Here is a 12302-nt window from a genome sequence, read left to right as displayed (position 1 = left end):
GGGTGTGCAGGCTTTTGTTCAAGCCCTAGTCTAACCACACTGTAGCCTAAACATCAGCTGCTCAACAGTTCCTTGATAAGCAGACTTGGATGTTTCAGGGTTGGATCAAAAGCCAAGCCTGAATACCCAGGAGGTCTCCAGATGGAGGGTTGACCACATGTTGACAACATGTGACTAACAGTGCAGTTCTACTTTGTGGGGTTAGGTTTCGATACACCCACTTGTGTTGATCCTCCCACTTGTTTCGCAACGTCCACTATCAGACACACTCCATGTATGCAGTTACCTCTAACTCATGAGAAAAGCATTGCGGTGGTGATGCACATAATGGTCTCCATTGTGTTTATGTAGTTTGTGTTTATCTTGTTGTGACACGTCAGGTGTCATTCAGACTTTTTGAAAGACAAATATTACTTAACACTAAAACCAGAGAGGAAGAGGCCAAGCGAAATAATTTACTCCTCCCAAAATCTGTCATCGTGAGACAAGCCCATTTCAGTATTAATGTCTATGACATTGTTGAATTACTTGAGGCTTATTTGATCAAATAGACGTTTTATAATGTTTAGGCTGTTACAAATGTTCTGATATAAGTGGATACCCTTGGCATTCTGGAAACTTTGAGAAAAACAACTTTGTGCTGTTGCGCACACGCGCATCTGCCCTCTCATTGGCTAGAATGGTCCCGCCTGATCTCACCTGCCAGAAAATCCAGTCCTGGATGGCCAGATTGCTAACAAGACTGACAAGAAACTGCCATGTGGGGAATCTTAAGTGGCCTGTTGGTCTACATACCATGTTTTGTTTTAAATTATTTAATGTTAATACTAATATAGATCACATGTGCTAGCTAGCTAACAAACAATTGTATCGATGTACAGTATTTGAGAGAAAAGCGCTCATTGTGCAAATGTATTTATGCTTTCAATAAACATCTATAGTCAGATTATCCTTACTCATTTTCCACATCTATAGTCAGGTTGTCCTCAATCATTTTCCACATCTATAGTCAGGTTATCCTCACTCATTTTCCACATCTATAGTCAGGTTATCCTCACTCATTTTCCACATCTATAGTCAGGTTATCCTCACTCATTTTCCACATCTATAGTCAGGTTATCCTCACTCATTTTCCACATCTATAGTCAGGTTATCCTCACTCATTTTCCACATCTATAGTCAGGTTATCCTCACTCATTTTCCACATCTATAGTCAGGTTATCCTAATTTAAATATTGCTTACATGTTGTCACCAATCTAAGTCAACTCTGTCTGTTTTTCCCCATTGTTGAGCACGCGTCCAGTTTGTTGCTAAAAAAACATTATTATATGGAAGATGATTACATTTCCACAATGGGGCTTGATTAGGGATAACATATTGCCTCTCCTTAGAATTTCCTCAGTATGTAAACATCTTTTGTGAACATTCATGTTCTCTATATTTGTTTTTAGACCTTTTTTTCTCCCCAATTTCATGGTATCCAATTGGTAGTGGTTACAGTCCTGTCTCATCGCTGCAACTCCCGTACGGACTCGGGAGAGGCGAAGGTCAAGAGCCATGCGTCCATGCGTCCTTGAAACATTACCCAACCAAGCCACATTGCTTCTTGAAACAATACACATCCAACCCGGAAGCCAGCCACACCAATGTGTCGGCGGAAAACACCGTACACCTGGCGACCTGGTCAGCGTGCACTGTGCCCTGCCCGCCACAGGAGTCGCTAGTGCGCGATGAGACAAGGATACCCCTGCCGACCAAACCCTTCCTAACCAGGACGACTCTGGGCCAATTGTGCGCCGCCCCATGGGCCTCCCAGTCGCGACCGGCTGCGACAGAGCCTGGGCTCAAACCCAGAATCTCTGGTGACACAGCTAGCACTGCGATGCAGCTAGCACTGCGATGCTAACACCAATTGCACAAAATTGTGTGGTATTCTTGAGCATGACAGACTACCCAGCAAACCTAAAATTGGTTCTGTGAAGTTCCCAGAACATTCGTAAGGTCGCGGCAAATGTTCTCAAAACACAATGTAGAGTTTGGGTTTCGCCAGGCATAATGGGACCCATGTCATCCAAAAAGATGACTGAAGTTTGCCAAAAAGCACCTGGATGATCATCAAGTCTTGGAAGAATGTTCTATGGACAGATTATTCAAAATTATAACTATTTGGACAACATGGTCCCATTATGCCTGGTGAAAACCAAACACTGCATTCCACAGTATGAACCTCATACCAACAGACCTGGACGACTTGCCTTAATAGAAGGAACCATGAATTCTGCTCTGTATCAGATAAATCTATAGGATACTGTCAGGCCATCCATCTGTGAGCTAAAGCTGAAGCACAGCTGGGTCATGCAGCAGGACAATGATCCAAAACGCACAATCAAGTCTACATGAAAATGGCTGATAAGCAACACATTTGAAGTTTTGGAATGGCCTAATCAAAGTCCAGACCTAATCCCAATTTAGATGTTGTGTCAGGACTTGAAACGAGCAGTTCAAGCTTGAAAACCCACAAATGTCACGGAGTTACATGGAAGAGTGGGCCAGAATCCCTCCAGACTGATCAACAACTACAGGAAGCTTTTGGATGGAGTGATTACAGCTAAAAAGGTGGCACAACCAGTTATTGAGAGTGGGGGCAATTACGTTTTCACACAAGGGCATTGGGTACTGCATAACTTTGTTTATGAAATAAGTACAGTATGTAATTGTTGTGCTATGTGTTCACTCAGGCTCCCTTTATCTAATATCAGGTTTTGGTTGAAAATTCAGTATCAAAAATATGCAAAAGTAGAGAACATTTTAAAAGGGGCAAATACTTTTTCACAGCACTGTAGGTTACAATGATCATTTCCACATTTTCCAAATATGTCAGTTTTTCTGACGTTCATATATATATATGCACCAAGGGAAAAAAAAAACAAAAACACATTCTTCATCTTTCATTTTAATTGTATTTTTTTTCAAATGTATTATTATTGTATTTTTTTTACTTTTTTATTTTATTTTTTTAAGCCTGTCACACCTGTGAATGTGGAATGTGTTTTGCTGGTTGATTGAAAAACAAGAAAACTTAATAAAACTTTAAATTGAAAAAAAAAAGATGAGAGAGGCCTATAATTTTCATCATAGGTACACTTCAACTATGACAGACAAAATGAGAAACAAAATCTGGAAAATCACATTGTAGGATTTTTAATGAATTTATTTGCAAATTCTGGTGGAAAATAAGCATTTGGGCACCTACAAACAAGCAAGATTTCTGGCTCTCACAGACCTGTAACTTCTTCTTTAAGAGGCTCCTCTGTCCTCCACTCGTTACCTGTATTAATGGCACCTTTTTGAACTTGTTATCAGTATAAAAGACACCTGTCCACAACCTCAAACAGTCACACTCCAAACTCCACTATGGCCAAGACCAAAGAGCTGTCAGAAACAAAATTGTAGACCTGCACCAGGCTGGGAAAACTGAATCTGCAATAGGTAAGCAGCTTGGTTTGAAGAAATCAACTGTGGGAGTAATTATTAGGAAATGGAAGACATACAAGCCCACTGATAATCTCCCTCGATCTGGGGCTCCACGCAAGATCTCACCCCGTGGGGTCAAAATGATCACAAGAACAGTGAGCAAAAATCCCAGAACAACACGGGGGGACCTAGTGAATGACCTGCAGAGAGCTGGGACCAAAGTAACAAAGCCTACCATCAGTAACACACTACGCTGCCAGGGACTCAAATCCTGCTTAAGCCAGTACATGTCCAGGCCCGTCTGAAGTTTGTTAGAGAGCATTTGGATGATCCAGAAGAAGATTGGGAGAATGTCATATGGTCAGATGAAACCAAAATATAACTTTTGGGTAAAAACTCAACTCGTCGTGTTTGGAGGACAAAGAATGCTGAGTTGCATCCAAAGAACACCATACCTACTGTGAAGCATGGGGGTGGAAACATCATGCTTTGGGGCTGTTTTTCTGCAAAGGGACCAGGACGACTGATCCGTGTAAAGGAAAGAATGAATGGGGCCATGTATCGTGAGATTTTGAGTGAAAACCTCCTTCCATCAGCAAGGGCATTGAAGATGAAACGTGGCTGGGTCTTTCAGCATGACAATGATCCCAAACACACCGCCCGGACAATGAAGGAGTGGATTCGTAAGAAGCATTTCAAGGTCCTGGAGTGGCCTAGCCAGTCTCCAGATCTCAACCCCATAGAAAATCTTTGGAGGGAGTTGAAAGTCTGTGTTGCCCAGCAACAGCCACAAAACATCACTGTTCTAGAGGAGATCTGCATGGAGGAATGGGCCAAAATACCAGCAACAGTGTGTGAAAACCTTGTGAAAACATTTGACCTCTGTCATTGCCAACAAAGGGTATGTAACAAAGTATTGAGAAAAACTTTTGTTATTGACCAAATACTTATTTTCCACCATAATTTGCAAATAAATTCATTAAAATCCTACAGTGTGATTTTCCAGATTTTTTTCTCTCATTTTGTCTGTCATAGTTGAAGTGTACCTATGATGAAAATTACAGGCCTCTCTCATATTTTTAAGTGGGAGAACTTGCACAATTGGTGGCTGACTAAATACTTTTTTGCCCCACTGTACTTGCGTACTATTGTTTGTACAGATGAACGTGGTACATTCAGACATTTGGAAATTACTCCCAAGGATGAACCAGACTTGTGGAGGTCTACAATTATTTTTCTGAGGTCTTGGCTGATGTCTTCTGATTTTCCCATGATGTCAAGCAAAGAGGCACTGAGTTTGAACGTAGGCCTTGAAATACATCCACAGGTACACCTCCAATTGACTCAAATGATGTCAATTAGCCTATCAGAAGCTTCTAAAGCCGTGACATCTTTTTCTGGAATTTTCCAAGTTGTTTAAAAGGCACAGTCAACTTAGTGTATGTAAACTTCTGACCCACTGGAATTGTGATACAGTGAATTATAAGTGAAATAATTTGTCTGTAAACAATTGTTGGAAAAATTACTTGTCATGCACAAAGTAGATGTCCTAACCGACTTGCCAAAACTGTAGTTTGTTAACAAGAAATTTGTGGAGTGGTTGAAAAACTAGTTTTAATGACTTCAACCTAAGTGTATGTAAACCTCCGACTTCAACTGTAGGTCCAGAAAGATACATCAGTTGTTTTGTCATTATTTTACTCTGCCTGCAAACACGCTAGATGATTCAGAATCCATGGAAGAGCTTGAATGATTCACTGACGAAAGGTACTGACGATCTCAAAGAAATATGTCACTGGTTTCAAGCACTGTTAAGGACAACAAACCCATTCAACAAAACAAACCAAATCCAAGTTGGCAAAGCCGTATCAACAATGGCATCAAACCATCCCCAAACAAGCGGGTGTGCGTGGAGAGTGGTTTACGGATATGGATGTTGACTTGTTGAAATCTATCAATGAAAGGCTTGCCAACCTTGATATCTTGGATATATTACAAGACGACATTTAGAATTCAGCCAATGTCCGATTGTCGATCTAAGGAAAGAGAAGACAGTGTTGAAAGGTCATGTAGACTCTATTGCTGGCAAGGTGGAGTTGATGCAAAGGGAGAACAAACTACTTAAAGAAACCATGGGGACAATCAATGCGGGACAATCTAATATTTTCAGGGATACCAGAGAATGACAACAGCAGAAGCTGTGACTATGTCACCTCAAATGAAACTGCCCACAGATGGGCGTAAATGTCACTTTCTCCAGTCCATAGAATGGGCAAGGCCTCTGGGAATAGTCCACAGGCTGTTATTGCATGTTTTGCACATTTTAAGCAAAAGAAAATGGCGAAAAGCAGGGGCAGAGAACTCAAACACTGATTTTGGAATGAATGATCACTTCCCCACAGAGATCAATGAAAGGAGAAAAAAACTATCCCATTATGAAAAAAAAGCATTGCCTGAACCAACAAATCTCCTTGGTGATGAATAAACTTTACATCAACGGGCAACTGTATCAGGACTCTAGAGTAACTCCCTGGCTATTTTAATCCAACTGTATCGGGACTCTAGAGTAACTCCCTGGCTATTTTAATCCAACTGTATCGGGACTCTAGAGTAACTCCCTGGCTATTTTAATCCAACTGTATAGGGACTCTAGAGGAACTCCCTGGCTATTTTAATCCAACTGTATCGGGACTCTAGAGGAACTCCCTGGCTATTTTAATCCAACTGTATCGGGACTCTAGAGGAACTCCCTGGCTATTTTAATCCAACTGTATAGGGACTCTAGAGGAACTCCCTGGCTATTTTAATCCAACTGTATCGGGACTTGTGGTGGCATATTTCTGCTTTACCAAATGAGGAGAGTTAAACTTCACACACCAGTCAGAGTTATACTTAAACAACATCTTTAATAATAAGAGCTTTGCAATAGCCTTTGACTTTCAATGATGCGCTCTCTCTAATGAACCATTGAAAGTGACTACAGAATATTACAAATATCTTTTATAGCCAAGATACACCCCTCTCAACCTACATGACGAACCACAGATCTCAGGAACAGTTCACAAAGAAAGACTTTTACTTGAGAGAGAGGAGTATCCCATAGCCAGATAGCATTCGCTATAAATTATCGTTCAGTTTGGTCCCTAAAATTAGGTTCTAATCTCATTCCTAGTACTTCACAGCACAGAACCATTACCTCATCCAATGACATAACTCAATTGTCAACTCTATATACTCCCATCTAAAGTAAAACCCCTTCTTGACCACTCTCCTGGACAAACTCACTGAGGGGAGTGACTTGCGCACAGACATTGTGGAGAAAGTAATTGATTCCCCCTTAATCACGCCATCCCTTCACATGGTTAAACAGATACATTCACATATGAAGACAATGTTCCATCCTGTCCTCTTCCCTTTCTGATATTCTGCATAGCACCAGAGACATGTAAAAGACAAGCCTGACCTCAAGTGACTGAGCCCCAGCTGAGGGAAGAAATTACTCTAGTGTTGGCAGTTGCAATTATAAATACATTCTAATAAAAAGTATATCACATAAGAATATTATGCAGATATTACATCTTAATTACTTAAATTACCCAACTAATTCTGATTCATCCACCACACTCTAGAGTAACTCCCTGGCTATTTTAATCCAATGTTCAAATCTGAGTTTGTGTTGTAGTGTATCATGACAACTTCAACTATACATGAATACATGCTCTATTGATCTCCAATATAATGAATACATGCTCTATTGATCTCCACTTGACAAGGAAAGGGTTGCACATAGCTAAGGTTAATGTATATAGCCTTCCTAACAAAATACACGAGGTTAACGTGGTCAACATCAGTAATATTCATATTTTAGCTTTGACCGAAACACATTTGGATGCATCTGTAAATGATGGGCAAATTAACATTGATGGATATAGTCTACATCGAAGGGACAGGAATAGGAATGGTGGGGGTGTAGCTCTGTACATTCAGAATCATACACCCTTTAAGAGAAGGGATGACCTTAATGTATGTCAAGTAGAGGTACTATGGGCTCAGGTACATCTGCCTCACCAGGCACCCATATTGGTAGGATGTGTGTATAGACCTCCTAGCTCTAAGGTGTCCTATCTGGATGATTTATGCACTGGGTTTGACAAGGTCACAGATGTATTGAACTTGAGTGATTTTAATATAAATTGTAATTCAGATATAACTAAATGAATGAGATATGCCGAGAGCTGTGGTTAGAAAAAAGATGGTTAATGATAGAACTAGATCATCAACTAAGTTAGGTCACCGTTCAGTCACGTGCATTGATCTGATCTTCTGTAATGTACCATTGCAATGCTTACTAACCAGATCAATGCCAGTGGGCTGGATAGACCATAATCATGAACACCAAGGTTCCAAAGAAACCCCCAAGGATCGTGGTCAAGAGAAATGTTTACACATTTAATCATGAGCTATTTCAAAATGATTTGGCTGCTGTACCCTGGGAGCTGATTTATCTAGAGGATGATTTAAATCACGCTACAGAATGTTTTATTGATTTGCTCACTGGGGTAATGGACTATCATGCCCCAGTAAGAAAGAGGACAGTTGGGGCTCGTCCATCTCCAAATATGGCAAAAGTCTTAGAAACCAAATCTGAACTAGAAAATTATGAACAGAATTATAGAACATTATGTAATTATGCAGTTAAATTAAATCATTAAAAAATTTTTTTTTTTACAAAAATGCTTTTATTGATTGTAAAATTGATTTAAAAAAGCTATGGAATACAGTTCAGGGCGTACTTGGTACATCTATGTCATCATACCCATCTAGTGTCAAGGTTGACGGAAGAACAACAAAACCAGCTGATATTGCCAATCATTCTGCAGATTGTTTTACAAAGAAAATTGATTTACTGAGCGATAATGTAATCACCCATTCTTCCAAACAAGCTATAGTCCGATGAATTGATGATCATATTATGAGCAACAACAAAACAAATGCTCTTTTAATCTACAAATAGTGTCAGTTGAGGTGTTAAACCTGTTGAAGTCATTACCTGATGGTAAATCTACAGTGGAGGAGGTGTTAAACCTGTTGAAGTCATTACCTGATGGTAAATCTACAGTGGAGGAGGTGTTAAACCTATTGAAGTCATTACCTGATGGTAAATCTACAGTGGAGGAGGTGTTAAACCTATTGAAGTCATTACCTGATGGTAAATCTACAGTGGAGGAGGTGTTAAACCTATTGAAGTCATTACCTGATGGTAAATCTACAGTGGAGGAGGTGTTAAACCTGTTGAAGTCATTACCTGATGGTAAATCTACAGGTTATGATCTTATGGATAATGTTTTGCTTCACTGTGCTGCTCCCCAGATTATAACTCCACTGAAATACATATTTATTTGGTCACTGGAAAAGGGGATATAGTCAAATGTATGGAAGCTAAACTGTGTCCAATCCCAAAAGACAGCAAATAACCCATTATTCCTGCCAATAGTCGACCAATTAGTCTACCCCATTCACTCAGTAAGATATTGGAGGGTATTGTGAGTAGACAAATATGGGAGTATATGGAAAAGAATGATCTGATCACAGCCAATCAGCCTTTATAAGGCAAAAATCATTCCACTACCAGTGCATTGGTTGACATGACTGACCACAGGCTCAATGCTATGGATAATGGCAGGTTGTGGTGGTACTATTTTTAGATTTTAGTGCAGTACTTGATTTAGTGGATCATTAAATAATTGACAAAATTATTGCATTATGGGCTTGAGGCGGCAGCATTGTATTGCGTACAGTCATATCAGATACATATACATATATATAGTTTTCTTCCCCTCATGCTTTAAACAGTGGAATACCGCATGGCAGCTGCCTTGGGCCACATCTTTATTTAATATATACTGTAATAGGAATTTTAATGTTTGTGCTTATAACTAATTTCGGTCTTCAATTAATGTGCTGTTCTAATAAACAATCTGTGTTCATGCAAGTGGCTGACTGTACAAATCTTCACTCACTTTCAGTAGCTGCAATTCGGCAGTACGCCCAGACCGCGTTTTGAGAACTAATTATCAATCTCAGTTTCAAGGTCTCCCCTTAGAAAGAAAGAAGCCTAATGAGATATTGGTCTGGAACCTCTCCAGAGCGCTAACAATAAACAAGGATTCATGTAAGATTGACTGAGTGTCCCTGTGTAAGAATTTCCACGACAAAACCAACGGCCTTCTTTTAGCCTTATCTGCAACTCAAGCTACTACATCTGCAGATGAAACTACAATTTATACAGCAAGACAATCGGTTCAACGGGTACAGCAAGCTCTACAAATAGATGTAGTGGGTTTGCCGGAACAACCTGGTTTTGGACACTTAGAAAACCAAAGTTATGTTGGTCTGTTCCACCAGGAAAAGGCCAACACAACATGGGATACAATTAAGTATGGGGGGGGGGGGGAGTACCAATTGAGGAAGTAGCAGAAACTAAACTACTAGGAGTGCAGCTAGACAACTGCTTTTCATGGTCTCAAAAAACAAATCTATGTAAAAACATTTTTTTATTAAAACAGCATGCATGATCAGGATAGCTAAATATTTACAAGGACTGATTAAGCAAACAACTCAAGCATTACATTGGGAGTCAGGTGAAATACTGTTCTGTGGTCTGGGGAAATGCGTCAGCAGGCTGCAGATTGAACAGAACAAAGCAGCAAGGATTGGTTTAAGGTGCTGTTGTAGTCATGCACAATGCTCTTGGTTGGTCATCAATCAACAAGAAAATTGAGAAAAAAAACATGCTTATTTAATTTCGCAATGTACACCATTTAAAGAGGACTAACTCCATTCATAATAGCATTCAGTTGGTTAGAGACAAACATTCAGTAAGTACTAGGAATAGATTGGATAACACAGATGGTGGACAGACAGAAAAGAGAAATAGGCTAAATAAAATTTCAATTTAGAGCAATAAAGAAATGGAAAATTGTATCTGAGCAAACCAGAAACCTTTCAATATATAAATTCAAACAATACTTTAGGACCATTTAAATATAATAAATTGGAAGGTTGTACAGGAATATGGTAGATGAAGGAATCAATCTATAATTTCACTGTTAAGAGTATTTATCTGGTCAATCTGTCAGTGTATTATGTCTGTAATAGTGTGTTAAATGTGAAAATGTGATCGTATTATAAATGGTATTTTAATGTTGAAGGACTCTTGGAAGATTACTCCAAATGGAGGACTAAAAGAGATCCTAATAAACTCATCTGCAGCAGAAGTAACTCTGGGTCATCCTTTCCTGTGGCCGTCCTCATGAGAGCCAGTTTCATCATAGCACTCGATAGACACAATAGATTACCTCAAACGCATTATTTCCACAAATTAACTTTAAACATGGCACACCTGTTGAAATTGAAATGCATTCCACATGACTACCTCATGAAGCTGGTTGAGAGTATGCCAAGTGTGCAAAGCTGTCTTCAAGGTGGCTACTTTGAATAAACTCAAAATAAAATAAATTGATTTCTTTAACACTTTTTTGGTAACTACATGATTCCATGTGTGTATTTCACGTTTTGATGTCTTCACTATTATTCTACAATGTAGAAAATAGTAAAAATACATTTAAATCCTGAATGAGTAGGTGTGTCCAAACTTTGGACTGGCACTGTACACAGACTGTTTAGGGACAAAAACAAGTTAAATACATGAAAGAAAAACAATTGTGTTTCCTGATATTTCTTATATATCACTCAGATATAAGAGACACTTCAGAACAAACTTCCTTTCGATTTTTTTTTTTTTTTTGGGGGGGGGGCTTCTGTTGTTCCATAGTGAGACTGTTACTCAATGCATTTGTATGGGATAATTTAAGTAGTAAGGCCAAATTACATTTTTCATAAAATTATTTTGTAATTAAAAAAAAAAAAGATATACTTCAAGGGGTCTTAAAATCCAAACAGCAAAATTATCCTTGGTATGACTTTCTTAAAACAATTTAATATAGATCAATAGACCCCCACCCCACTGCATACACATTTCACAGTTGTGAAAGAACATGTAAGCGCGCTCAAATTTGATTCTATGTTTATGAAACCAGTGAGAACTTACTTCTACGGTTTTCGGTACACCCAAGCAGCCACAGTCATGACACTTCATGATACTGCTGCGTCCCCAGGTTTCTTCTAGGAGCAGGGGAGGATGTAGCCTAGTCTGTCATGCTCAGGCATGCCTGCCTGTCCTCTTAAGAGCAAACTTCTGCTTGATCTGAAAATGTGGCCGGAGTTGCCTGGATGTTGTGATGCATTTGCCGCCATAGGGGTCATTGAAGAACAGAGCCAGGTCTCCAAATGCATCCTGGGAAAGATGGGCAGACACAGGTTCAAAACAGATGGCCATTAACCCAATAACCAAAATGACAAGAACTACGGTGGCTTGCGAAATTATTCACCCCCTTGGCATTTTTCCTATTTTGTTGCCTTACAACCTGGAATTAAAATGGATTTTGGGGGATTTGTATCATTTGATTTACACAACACGCCTACCACTTTGAAGATGCAAAATATTTTTTATCGTGAAACAAACAAGACAACAAAAAAAATAGAACTTGAGTGTGCAAAGCTATTCACCCCCCCAAATCAATACTTTGTAGAGACACCTTTTACAGCAATTACAGTTGCAAGTCTCTTGGGGTATGTCTCTATAAGATCGGCACATCTAGCCACTGGGATTTTTTCCCATTCTTCAAGGCAAAACTGCTCCAGCTCCTTCAAGTTGGATGGGTTCCACTGGTGTACAGCAGTGGGTTTTGCACCAGACATAGCATTT

Source organism: Oncorhynchus mykiss, chromosome 6 (assembly GCF_013265735.2).
Source record: "Oncorhynchus mykiss isolate Arlee chromosome 6, USDA_OmykA_1.1, whole genome shotgun sequence".
Classification (NCBI taxonomy): domain Eukaryota; kingdom Metazoa; phylum Chordata; class Actinopteri; order Salmoniformes; family Salmonidae; genus Oncorhynchus; species Oncorhynchus mykiss.
This window is presented reverse-complemented; position numbering follows the sequence as displayed.